Raw genomic sequence first — 13882 nt, forward strand, 5'->3', positions numbered from 1 at the left:
CACTAGAAACTAAGTCCAAAGCCTCCCTGTAAACCACACCCCTTCTTACTTGCTTTGTTCTCGGTGGATGTGAAGAGAAACAACTCTTTGAGTACCATGTGCTCTCCCTTCCTATGTGTCTGTGATGCCCCTTGTCACCCTCAATTCTGTTAGGGAATTGGGGTGAATATTTGAAGCAATAGGATGTTGTTCCAGCAGGATTCAGGTTTTATTGACACTTTTCCTGAAACTCTCAATAGAGAGGTGTCCTCAAAGCACAAAGACCCAAGGAAGAGCAGTGGTGGGCTAATCACGACCTGGTTCCTAATGCCCTGTGTGGGGTCTCATCCAGGACTGGCTGGATCACGTGACCTAAGACTCTTATGGGGTTTCTTGCTCTCACTGCTCAAGCCTGCCCTCTAGTGGACCCTAATCGCAAAGAGACGACCGATGGTTCCACAGTGCCACAGAGAGAAGTGAACTGAAGGCAAGATGGCCAGCCTTGTTCCAAGGAGAGAGACAGAAAAAAAGAGGGAGGGAGGGGGCAGAGGGGAAGGGGAGAAGAGAGAGAGAATGAGAAGAAAGGAAGGAATAGGGAAAAGAGGACTTGACCTCCCCATTTGTTTTCTAAGTTCAAGAAGGCATTTCTTTAATAGAAGTTCTTTTAAAATGCTCCATGACAGTGGAAAATTTGAGTGTGAGTTGTGTCTACCAAAAATGTGAAAGGCAGAAAGAAAAGAAGGGCAGAAAAGGGAGAACAATATAAAAGGGTAAGAGAAGGCAGGAGGGAAGGAAAAGTAAGGGAAGAGAGCAAATTAGATGGTAGGGAGGGCAGAAGAAGGGAGGGGAGGAATGGGGGAGGGGAAGGGGAAGAGCTGCTACCAGAGCCTGAGGGGCTGGCAGTGTTGGTGATGGAAGCATGTAGGCGGCGGGAGCCACTGCAGGTGGAGCTTGCTTTCTAGTGGAAACAGGGACTAGCTGCTGGCATTGTCATTTTCCTTCTCTGGTCTACTTTTTGTGTGCATCTCTGTTACCTGCCACATATTCTGGGACAGAGTACATCTCTGTGACCTCTATACCTAACTAAGTGCCTGCAATACAGAAGATGCTCAGGAGGGAAAAGAATGATGGATTTTGCTCAACACCTAAAGTGAAAGACTAACAACCACAGACCCATATTTGTTAAGCCTGCACAGATAAAGCCTGGTTGTGTTCTATGTTTGGCATCAAACCATAGCAAGTAAAGGTGGGATCCAAGGTCAACAGGAGGTCATTTCAGTCTGCTCAAGACCATTTCCTTGAAGACATGGGTGACAGTAGCTGAAATCCACACTTGGAAACCTCCCTCTGAAGGCTCCCTTGTAGCACAGAGGAAATGGTGTGGGTTAGAAGCCGCTTTATGCATGGTTGACGCCCATATCAATTCCAAGACCAATGCAAGTCAGACTAGACCATCATCACACTGCTTGGTCCCAGCTGGGTTCTTCATGTTTAGAAAAAACAAGGAATGAAGCAGTCCTGGTCTTCAGGTCTCCTTGTCTCTGGAACAGCAGGCCAGGTTCAGGGTTTGGGGGTGCAGTCTCTGAGCTTCTCTTGCTCCCCAAGATCCTTGTCCTTCATACCCTTCAGAACCCTCCAACTCCAGCCTCTCTCTTGGTCTCACATTTGAGTGTCCTTGTGTCATAGGTCTTTGTAAGGTCTGTGGAGAGTCCTTAAACTCCTCACCAATCATCTCCGATGTGATTTAGGGGGCAAGACCCAAACTGCACTCTCTGTGGTAACCCCACAGCTTTACAAAGAGAAGATTTTTTTTTTAATTTGTGTGAAGGAGACTAGCAGTGTTACTATTTAGTTATACTGCTAATTAACCTTCAACTTTTGTATAGCACATAAGAAATAACACTGCTCATACATGCAAGGGAAAGCAAGTCAGTAAAATGTGCATGACAAAGAGATTATTTAAGTGAATGCCTCTAAAACATACCAATTTAACAAATAGCAAAAATACCATTTCACCTTTATTTTTTGGGTCACCATTACAGACCATCACATCCTGCTGCCAGTTGTGTGACTTTCTTCAACCACAGTTGCCCTGGATAATCTAGCATGTATGTATGTCAGGCATGTACACACTTACATATATCAATTTGTTTAAGCCTCATAACAACCACTCAGCCCTTTTACAGATGAATTTGTTTTTTTTTTCAACTTTTTATTTTATATTAGACTATAGGTGGTTAACAATGTTGTGTTAGTTTCACGTGTGCATCAAAGTGATTCAGTTATACATGTACATGTACCTATTCTTTTTCAAATTATTTTCCCATTTGGGTTGTTACATAATATTGAGCTGAGCTCCCTGTGCTATACAGTAGGTCCTTGCTGGTTATCCATTTTAAATATAGCAGAGTGTGTACACTTCAATCCCAAACTCCCTAACTATCTCTCCCCGCCTCCTTTCCCGCTCTGCTAACCATAAGTTCTTTCTCTAAGTCTGTGACTTACAGATGAATTTGTTAATGCACAGATCAGTAAAGCAGCTCAGAGCATCTAGTGCATGCGTGACAGAGAGAGGATGAAGCTACACTCTTATGTGCTCTGGATTTCACGCTCTGCCCGCTGGGCTGGGCCCCTGTTTCTCGTGTTATTGGTCAGTGTCTTTCCATGTACACTTGCTGTGAGTCTATGTTCTTGTCTGCAGAGCTTCCAGATTGCCAGTCTCTTGATGGCACAGGGCTACTCTTACTGTAATTAATATTTCTTTCATTAGTTCATTCATACTATTGATACAGAGACTTGGAAAAGAAATGTTTGGAAGAAAACCCTCAAAATGACCTTTTGGGGATTTTCAAGGAAATTCTACTTCCCACCACTTAATTTCATACCCCTAAAAAAGAAATGTCTGTTGATGACTGCCTCTTGTTACACAACCAATTCTGTTCGTGATCACTCCTTCCTATAAAACAGTGCCTCCAGATCTGAAGACAACTGGAGGGAGCCCTCATGAGAAGAATGAGAAGGATACTCAGACCTGCAGTTTCAGGATAGAGAACAAGGATAGTGGGATGGAAGGCATCCTGTGAATGTGGGTCATGTGGGAGAAGAGTGTTATTGATTCAGTGGCTATAACATCTCTAAACTACAGTGGTTTCCTCTGTTAGCTTCCCATTAATGATTTCTAATTTAATTAGTTCACGTTTTATACACGTTCTGTGCACAAGATAAAATACTGCAGGCTTGAAAAGCGGAGAATTTGGAAACAGAATGAGTATAAAGAGAGAGCTGACAAAAAGGCAGCCAGAGTGGGGTTGGCGGGCCATGGGCAAGGCCAATCGACCTCTCATCACAAAAGGGCTGCCGTCTCTGATCTTGCATGTGTGTTGCATGCCAGGCCACTATTCAGGCAGTCCTGCACAGTTTGTGTGTAAGTAACTTTAATAATCAAATAGCCAGGAAGCTGATTCCTTGAGCAGAAGTATTCCATTAGCTTAAGTGCCTGTGTGCTGGCCAAGAAGTAAACCACTGCTACAGAGTAACCCGTCTCAGAATACTTAGGGTTTGTAGGCTAGAAGAGATTTTCAGTAAGAAAACTGAAGCTCAGGGTGGAAAAGGAAGATCTGCTCAAATTCCCATAGGTGGTTTTTGGCAGAGGCAGGGCTACAATTCAGGTCTCTTGATCAGATTCTCTTTTCACTGCCTTCTGTGATCCCCCAACATCAATGTCAGGGAATCTTCCCAGGTCTAGGCTTATTGTTTCTGGTGTGTGCAGTAAGCCCCAAGATCTGATTTTGGGGAAATAGTACTACAGAGGCTACCTAGTGCCTCCTAGGAGTCAGTGACTGCAGACAAGGGTGAGCTTTCCTCAGGAACTTTGGTGAGGTTGGAGCTTTTCCCCATTTCATGAGCTTGATTAACTGGAACAAATCCCAAATGACCTCAAACACCTACGTAAAATTAGGCTCTCTTTCCACTGATTTCTAGCTAATGTTAACCATCCCTAATGTAGTTTTTGTATCAAAATACGTTAGAACAGCTTTAACACACTTTAAACTTACCTCGTGAAGGGAATCTGGATTGGGTCTTAGACCTTTGGGAAAGATGGCTCCTGAAACTCCTCCTGAAAATATTTTATTGTCTTTTTTCCCTCTTGGGGTGGTATGATGCTAGCTGCAAATTTATAATTTCTCAGGTTTGGACACCTATTTACTTCTGATTCTCCTGCCTGTTTTATCTTCATTTCAAAGCAAAGAGAAACCCAGGAAACACTAAGACTAAAGTTTTGAGAATAAACCCATTTGATTCTGGATAGGCTAGATCATGCTGTAGTAACCAACAACCACCAGACCTCAGACTTACACAACGTAAGTTTACATCTCACTCCTGCAAACCCCACTCTGGAATGTAGGTGGCTCTCTGGGGCTGCTTTGACTGCTTCAGCCCAGGAGTGACACCCGGGCCTAATGCTCATATTCCGTTGATGAGACCTAGTCTATGGCTCCACTTCATTCACACTGCAGAAAGCTGTGACTGGAGCCATGCATGTGCCTGGTCAGGAAAGGAGACCTGGATACTATGAGCACTAAGGTACGTGTTTGCCCCAGCAGATAATTTCTAAGCTTTTTAAATTCACAGCCAAGTTTTTGCTGACTGATGGAAGACATTTTAGCAAAGATGGCAGTGGGAATACATGCATTTACCTCTTCTGCGTCTTATTTTAGCTCTTAGTCTCACTAAGCACATATAAAAATAGGAGGGAATGGCTGTGCCACCACTATTTTCCACTGCTTGGAGGGTTGGCACCCATAACCCCCATATTGTTCAAGGGTCAACTGTATTCTTCAATAAAAATATATTACTTAAAATAAGATAAAATTTTGCTTAAAACAAGGAATAAGGTTTGACAATAAAAAAACCTAAGACCTGAGCCCTGACCCATGGAGCCTACTGCCCTTTGCCCTTCTCTACCTGAGTGTACAAGAAATACCACAGACTCAACTGAACCAAAACTCTCTTGTGAAGGCTGCCTCATTCCAGCATCCTGAAAGTGTTGATCTTTCCTCTAACACTTACTCTCCCCATCTGATGGGAAAACTGGTCCTGTCAATCCCACCCCCTTGATACCTTTGGTTACATCTTTTGTCCTTATTGCTAATAAGTTATCATCTCTTGGCTAGAAAGTATCTCTATTAGTCATGTTCCCTTCCAATCTATTCTCCCTTCTGCAGCAAGCACAGTTTTTTTTTTTAATGCAAATCTGATCTTGCCTTTCATCTTCTCAAAACCCTTTAGGGAACCCCTATAGCTTTAGGCACTGGTCCAAACTCCCTAGAGGCTAGGCCTCCATGGCATTCCCTCTCATCCTCCACCACTCCCCATCCTTCCCTTTAGACCTGGACATGTGGGATGAATTACAGATGTGAAAACCCCTTGAAAATCTCTATGCCTTTGCACAAATCTCCTCTACGTTCTAGAGAGTCCCTTATCTTTTCTCTACCTCATTCTTCAGAACCCAGCTCACATATAAACCCTTTGTGAAGCCTTGTATGGCTCCCAAGCTGAGGCAGGTGCCCTCCTCTGTGATGTTGTTTTTGTTAATCACTGTTACAGATTGTCCAACTACATTTTAATTATTATTCCAATGGCCTCCTTCAGTGAACTGAGGGAGATAACTCGAGGGCAGGGGTTGTGATTTACAGCTGTGTGTCTCTTGGGACCACATGGCAGGAAGTCAGTGAATGTGGAATGAAAATCCCTGGAACACATTCTACTAAAGGGAGTGAGAATTTTGAGTAGTCACAGCCTCACTGTGTCTGTGTGTGAATTGTTTATGTGTGAGCATCTATGTGTAATGAATATTTTCTTAACTTTCTAGATCATTATAATGTACCCACCTTGAAAAGGTATCTCCAGTATGATGGTTATGGAATGAGAAAAGACAATGGCCCCCAAACCTTGTGCCTGTTCAGGGAAGGGTTAGAGAAATTCGCTCCAAGAAGCTTCAGGGCCCACATCTCTGTGGCTGGGCAACTGGGACTCTTTGGGACTATGGATGAAAAGCTTTTTATCAGCTTGAGAATTGTCTCATGCCACACCTGGACTTTAAGTCTCTGCCATTAGGCATGGGGAAGACCCTACAGTGAAGGAGTTGCCCTCACTTGATCTAGTCAGATTTCTTGCGGCCTCTACTGGACTAAGGTATGGCAAGTACAGATGACAAGACAGCAGTGCTCCAGCTGAGCAGAGGGACAAGGGCAGGGAGCGAATTGGAGTCCTCTCTTACCTGGAGATTCCTTGCATGACACGTGAGCAGCCACAGTTCTGTTCAGAGAGTCTGTGCATCAAACTCTCCAGCATTGTATCACCGGGTAATGAATAGTACCAGCCAAGATAGCTGTACAGTCACTTGAGAAGCTGCATCAGAGCCTTTGTCTCTGGCGGAGGTGGGGCTCACATGGGCACAGACCACAGATGCTAAGTGCTCATCCTCTGGGGCCAAAGACCAATCTATCTTGAAGCAGGGAGCCAAGAGTCTCTCTTCTGTTCTGTGAGAGCTCAGCAGTCATTTATGAGGATACCCTTCAACCCCTCTTGTGTCCCGTTCTCCCACCAACCTTAGAGATCTCCAAAGTGGGGTCATTCGAAGGGTCTGGGAGACCACAGACTGATGAGGTAAAAGCCCTGATTGTGTCATCAAATCTGCAATGGATCCTTCCTGCCTAAAACACATTGATCGCTCCCTGTTGCCTCCAGCCTGATCCCTAGTCCGTCTAATGACCCCAGACTCCTCAGGCCAGCAGGAGCTGCTCCCGGTGGCCCCTATAGACTGCCGCTTGTCCCGTCCCCACCACCCCCATCCCCTTACTCTAAACTCAGGCATTTCCTCAAGACGGGGAGCCCCATTCGTGCCTCCTAGCCTCGTCCTTCCTCACTTGGTGGTTCAGCTCTTGGATCTGAGCTCCTCTCCTCCCTGCCCCAGGCTGGTCACTTCTCTCTCCTCTGGTCCTGTCCCCCTGGCTCTCCCCCATCACTTACTCTCAGTGCTGCTGCCACTGTTCCTCTCCCACTGGCCCAGAAGCCCTTCTCAGCTGGCTACTGAGACTGATTCCTCTCTGTCTCCCCCAGTGAAGCCCATGGCTCCCAAAGAGTCAGAGGTCAGTAGCCTTTTGTGAGAAGGAAGGGGGCAGGTGGGCAGCTTAGTGAGTGTGGGAGTGGGTGAGGGTCTACATGGGTGGAAGTGGTGAGAAGGGAGGGGGTGAGTAGCTAAATATGTGGGGTGGGTGGTTAGTGAGTGCAGGGGTGAGGGGTGAGTACATGAGGGAATTGGAGTGGGCAGCAACCAAGTGAGCAAGTAGGTGGGGCAGTGGGTGTGTTGACGAGCATCTGAGTGAGTTGGTGGGTGGGTGGTGGGTCGGATGTGGAGAGCAAGAGACAGTGGATAGGAGGCGAGGGCAGCATAACAAAGTCAAGGTGGGAACCAGAGCCCTCACCTCCCTGCCAGGGGCTCTTTCCAGCACCTACGCTGCCCCCAACCCTCTCTCTGAGTATTGGCTCTTGTCACCTCACACCCTCACTGCCCTTCAGTTTACTCAAATATGTGCCATGGACTCATTTGGAAGTAGAAGGTGCAGACCACATGGTGCCTCCTTCAGCCCAAAGACTGGTGTGGAGGAATGCAGCTTCTGCTGGACTCCCTCACCAAACCCGCTAGGCAGAGAAGAGGTGACTGGGGCTGGGGGCATGCATCTCCTTTCTTGCAGAGCCCTCACACTCAGGTGCGGCACCAAGAGAGACCTGTAGATGGCAGGGGGACATGTGCTACACAGGCCCAGTGATGTAATGATGGGCATGAGTTTTCTGAGAGCAGAGGCAGTGTCCATTTCATCTGTGAGTCCTCAGGACCCAGGTCAGAGCTGGCAGATTGGGGCTCAAAGTGAGGGGTTGCAGGCAGGGGTCAGCTGAAGTCTGAAAATGCACTGGAGAAAGTTACCACCTCTCAGAACTTAATGTTCTCATCCACATGCTGAGAACCCTGTGGGGACCTAGTACTGTATTACTTTTGGATTTGGAAAATAAATTGTAACTGAAAAACTGAGGGCGTTAAAAAGAATTATAACAAGTTGGGTGGTGTTTGGAGTCTCAGCTCATAATAAGGCTGAATTCACAAGTGGTGTCAGTGGGCAAGAATGCTATTTCCCCAAAGGTGGAACCTTAAGGAAAACACATTTTGAAAGTTAATGAGGGGGGAAGAGACAAAAAGAAACAAAATTCGTTTAAAAAATGTATGGAGGAAGAATTCTTAACAGATTCACAGGCAGCATTAGAAATGCTGATTGTATGATATGTGTGTGGCAGGGACAGACCACCGGCTGATTTATGAAATCACATTTATCAGTAGTTACAAATTTCATTGCTTTTAACTGCTGCAATGCTATTAACTTGATTGAATTACAGTTCTGGCCATTAACACTTTGGAACAACAGCCCAGTTAATTAACATGGAATTACCTTGGCAGTGCCATGACTATCCTTGGAGGACCACATCAGCACCAAAGTGCCCAGGGTGATGGATGCTCCTGAAGTAAATGCCACAGAAAGAGTAATGTTGGAGCATCACTTAAATGGGCTGCACACCTTAGCTTATGGGCCTTCTCACCAATCCATCTTCCACGTAGGGGATAAGACCTCTTTCAGGGCTCTCAGCACCCCTTCAGTGGACCCCAGGTCTAAAGGAGGATGGACCCAATGTTTCCTGAACAGCTGATGTGCACCAGGTGGCTTAGGTAAGGTATCTTGTCGTAACCTTGTTACAAGAGGGTGCATATTTCTAGTCTATATTTACAAACGAGAAAGTGATTCATTGACATGCCCACGTCTTACAGCTCTGAGGCAGCTGAGTGGAGTTGGACCCACATTACTCTGGCCCACCAGCCAGCACACCTGTCATCAGCTACCCTTTCTGAAGCCTCAAAATAGGAGGCTTCACTGAAGGGCGCAAGTTCCATTTCCACAACTTGGCAGTGCTGTGGCCTCCACCACCAGCCAAGCCGCCATGGGGGTCTCACATGTTTTGGATCACATATAGAACTATCAACCTCCTCACAAGGAAACTTCCCTCTGGTACAGAGCCAAGCCACAAGTTGTCTGCATGAGCTGAGACTTTCTTTTGATGAACTACTTCTGCTATAGTCACCTTTAGAATTTTTTTTCTTTTGCAAGAAACACACACAATGTAATAACCATCTGGCCCCTTTATTCCTCAGTGGAGCTGTGTGTGTTCAGCACTGACCTTGCTGGCCTTGCATTTGGCTGGAAGCAATCTTCTTATTAAATCAGAAACCAAAGAGGACCCCTGCCCCTTACTCCTGACCCCAAGACAAACCTGATGCTGGCCTCATCCTGACATCACCAGTCTGGCATTTAAATGCCAACATTTCTCCAAAAAGCTGTGATGAAGGCAGTAGGCAGTGCATGACTTTTTATACTTCAATTCCCATTTATAGGAAGAAAAGAAAAGGGAAAATGTCAGAGGAAATTCAGTTCTGACATCCAGGGCAGATTTCTCGTTGGGCAGAGAGGGAGACTGCAAAGGGGTGGATTTCAGGAGAAGCTGGAACCCCTCCCAAGTCACTCCATGTCCTCAGACTGCTGCCTGCAATCTTGCCATCAAAGTGGCTGGCCTTTGCTGAATATCTGTTGTGTGCCAAAGACTGTGCTTGACTTTTGCATGCCCTGTCTCCATTCCTCCACCCCCTTACTTATCCTGCAAACAAGGTGGTATAGCAATTCTGAGAAAGACATGCTTGACAAAGTGAGGAGAAATCCAGATCCTGCCAGGTCAACCCTTGACCGCTCTTGGTGAAGGGTGACCCAAGGTATTAATTCTGTGACATCTCTAGGCTGTGCAAGCATTGAGGCTGAGACACACAGATGGCCCCAGCTGTGATACCAGAAGAATCCCAAGGCACTAAGGGAGAGGTCTAAAAGAGAGGTCAGAGGTAAGACGCTGTCAGGTAGCATCTGCCCTAAGGGTAATGTCTGGAGTGAGATGGAACAGAGAGAACTTGGGTGGGGCAGAAGAGGTGTCCTGCACATATCATTAAACCCCTCTCATTTTTAAGTCAAGACATTAACTTGGGATTTGTCCAATATCCTACTTTAAGCAGGTACTCTTTAGTTAGCTTTTACTTGCTTGGTGGTTGTTTCATTTGTTGAGGCTGATTTGGCCTATCCCTGCACTTACACACACAAACTTAGCAGTTTATTCCTACTAAGGCAACCAGAGCCTCCAATTTAGAGATGTCCCACTACAACAGATAAACAAAATGAGACTCAGAAACATTAAGGAATTTGCCTCAGTTCGCCAAACCCATAGGTGCTGAGCGAGGTCTCAAACCCAGAGTTAATTATTTTCTTGCTACATCATCTTGCATCTTGGCCTGTTAAATTCAGAAATTTTACATATTTTTATTTGGATTGTATCAAAAAACTCTGTTTTTCATTTTTATTAATCTAACCAAAATTGTTTGCTTGTTAGTCTTAATAACCTTCTGACACCTCTTCGTTGCCTGCAGAAGAGGTTGCAAACACTTTGCAATGGTTTTCAAGATTCTACAAGGTCTTCTCAACCTACTTTTGCTTCCTAATAAATACTCCATCGAGTGGTGTGGAAAAATTGGCTGCTCTTGGAAACTTTTAAGAGCTTCATAGTCCCCTGCCTTTACTATTTCTGGAACTTGGCATTCCCTCTACTTCTATATCTCCTAAAGTTGTGGAAGTGGCTTGAAATCAGGCAGTAGGTGGAAGTTGGACGAATTTGAAAAACATGATGGAGAAAGCCTAGGTTACTTTGAATAGAGTGATATATATGGACCCTGCTGAAATGAATGAGGAGAACTTTAGAAAAAGTTCTCAATCATCTTAGAAAAAGCCTAAACTTCAGTGAAGAGACTATTCATAGACATGTGTACTTGGAGGATACTCAAGGTGAGGACTCAGAAGGAAGTGAGGAACACATTATTGGAAACTGGAGGAAGGGGCATCCTTGTTATGAAGTAGTAGAAATCTTAGCAGCATAGTATCTTGCACAGTCTCAAGAGATTCAAAGAGTTAGGAGGATCAGCAAACTATTGGTTGTTTGAAGATGGATGCGGCAGTATGATGGGGAATGCAGCTGGTCTAAAGAGTTGAAAGAGAATCCCAGCTGATAGCCACAGGAATGAGGTTCTTATCTGCAAGGGACTGAAATCTGCCAAAAACCTAACCAACTTAGATAAGAGACCAAGCTAGCCAACACCTTGTTTTCAGTCTTGTGAGACTCTAAGGAGAGGAACTGGGTGAACCCAACCTACAGAATTGCATGTTGTTTTAAGCCACTGTTTTTGGGTAATTTGTTCAAGCAACAATGGGAGAACACTACACTAAAACTCATCTCATTTCTTAAATCTGTTGTGTGTATCTTTCGTGTTTTGGGAAAATTCTCATCCACTCTCCCATACATTTCTTCTAACCCATTCTTTCTGTCTCCCCTCCTGGCCCTCAAATTAGATGTATGTTAGATATTTTCACTGTGTTCCTTAGGTTTCTTTTGTTTTCTTTTTGTTTTAAGTGTATGTTCATTTTTTTCTCACTAATATTTAGACAGATAGGAAAGTAGAGTTTATTTTACTAGCCTATCTTCCAATTCACCAATCCTACTTCCAGTTTTGTCCAGCCTACTGAGTTCTTAATTTCATTTTTGTATCTTTCAATTTTTATAAATTCCATTTGATTCATTTTGCTATATTCCAGTTGACTAATGAATTTATGCAACTTGCCATCTATTTTCTTGACCCTGTTATTAGGGCTAGGGTTAGGGTTATATTTCTTGGTATATTTTCCATTGCTATATTCCTATTGTTGGCTTTTTTACTTGGTCTGGATTTTTGTACCTCATACTGTTAGATTAAAAGCCAGTCACTGTGTATCAAAAGTTAATGAGACTCTAGATGATGTCATTTTCCTTCAGGTATAGTTCACTCTATCCCCTGGCAAGTGATTAGAGTAGAGGCAAATCATTTCAACCCAGTAGGTGACTGAACACTCTTGAGCCTGGTTTTCAATCTTTGTAAGACCTGGTCTATTTCTTGTTTATGCTCACTGCTAGGGTATAGCCCACCAAGTGTCCCAATAAGATCCTTCAATTTTTTTACCCTTCTGTTTTTCACTATTTTATGCTAACCTTGTTAGGCTCTTATGTTACAGCTTAATCAGGAAATCCCTTGCACTTCTCTGCACTTCCCTTCTTTCTGGGGCTTTAGTGCCTTTAGCAAATTTTGGCTAATTTTCCTCTGCCATTCTTAGAAGTCTCCAAAGGATGTGCTGAGTCACTGTTTTCTGTTTGACTTTCTCCTGGGCTGTTCCTCCTTTCACCCAGGGCACTTAATCAGCATAACCTCCAGGATGTTGAACTTATCTCAGAGAGCTTCCCTTCTCTTCAGGATGTTAGATCCTAAAGTCCAGGCTTCTTGGAAACCTTTTATTCCACCTTGAAGAGAAGGAAACAGGAGGACCTTCAGTTATAGGAGGATTTGATGGGCCAAGTCGGGAAGTAAACCATATCACTATTGTTCATAATCCATTGGCTACACATGATCACTTCAACCACAAAGAAGGCGGAAAAGTGTGGTCTATGCCTGTGCCTGGAAAGAAAGGGGATTGGAAACCTGTGTGATGTCATGGTCTAGACTTAATAGGCATTTGGTGAGTTTAATAACAATGGAAATCTTGCAAGATGAACCAAATGACCTCTGAATGTGACTTCAGTCTCAGTCATCTCTGTTCAATTCCTGAATGTGATTTTTTTAAGAATTTCCTTCAGCACAGATGATACACAAAAATATAAGAAGACAAAGACATTCTGCTCATTCTTTTAGGAATTAAATGCTGCAATCATAATATCAGGGAATTTTCTTGTCTGAAGTGCCAAGATAGTCCTTATGACTTAGAATTTACAATGGGTTCTCTTAAAAATATCATTCCTGCACAAATTAATTCAGGTTCAATGAGCTGGAATATACGTTCACTGGGTATTGGATACTCAAAACTTCATCTAGCATAAGACTGAAGTGCTTTTGTATCCAAGGAGAATATGAGCTTATTTTAATTTTTTAAGTTTTCATTATTGATAAATTATGGTTTAAGCCTTAACTCTATGAATTTACCACCTCAGGACTTTTAATAGGTATTTGGGGAATGCAAGAAGAGCAAAATCAAAGTACCTTTTCTTGAAGATATTGTACCATAGCTAATGAAACGTAGACCAAGAAAATGATGATGAAATAGTAGAGTTGGAAAACATCAACATTTGGATCTGATTACAAGAATCATGCAAAGAGGGCTATTATTAGTCATTTTAAAAAATAGTCTTTATTTTTAGATCAATTTTAGGCTTACAGGAAAACTGAGCAGAAAGTACAGAGAGCTCCCATACACCTCCTTCTTCCTAGTTCGCACTATTATTAACATCTTGCATTGGTGGGATACTCTTTTTATAATTGATGAACAGATAGTGATTTATCATTAACTAAAATCTATAGTTTACATTAGGGTTCACTCTTTGGGTTTTACAGTTACATAGGTTTTGGCAAATGCATAATGTCATGTATCCACAATTTATAATATCATAAAGAATAGTTTACTGCCCTAAAAATCCCCTGTGCTCTCCCTGTTCATCTCTCCTTCCTCACCCTGGAAACCCTCTTGAACAATGATTTTTTTTTTTTTATCCCTATAGTCTTGCCTTTTCAAAAATGTCATGTAGTTAGTATCAGAGCATGTGGCCTTTTCAGACTGACTTCACTCACTTACCAATATGCCTCTAAGTTTCTCCCATGTTTTCTCATGGCTTGATACCTCATTTCTCTTTA

The 13882-nt window shown here is 43.7% G+C and overlaps 1 non-coding gene across 1 annotated transcript; it reads right to left on the minus strand.

Annotated features, from left to right (window-relative positions):
* Positions 1-1795: 1795 nt before the first annotated feature.
* Positions 1796-1924, minus strand: LOC113607342 (small nucleolar RNA SNORA19). Its single transcript, XR_003427917.1, has one exon. It is a non-coding gene; the product is annotated as a small nucleolar RNA SNORA19 (small nucleolar RNA).
* Between the last annotated feature and the right edge of the window lie 11958 nt (positions 1925-13882).

Source organism: Aethalodelphis obliquidens, unplaced genomic scaffold, assembly GCF_003676395.1.
Source record: "Aethalodelphis obliquidens isolate GAN/ISIS:26980383/991018 unplaced genomic scaffold, ASM367639v1 scaffold47, whole genome shotgun sequence".
Classification (NCBI taxonomy): Eukaryota; Metazoa; Chordata; class Mammalia; order Artiodactyla; family Delphinidae; genus Aethalodelphis; species Aethalodelphis obliquidens.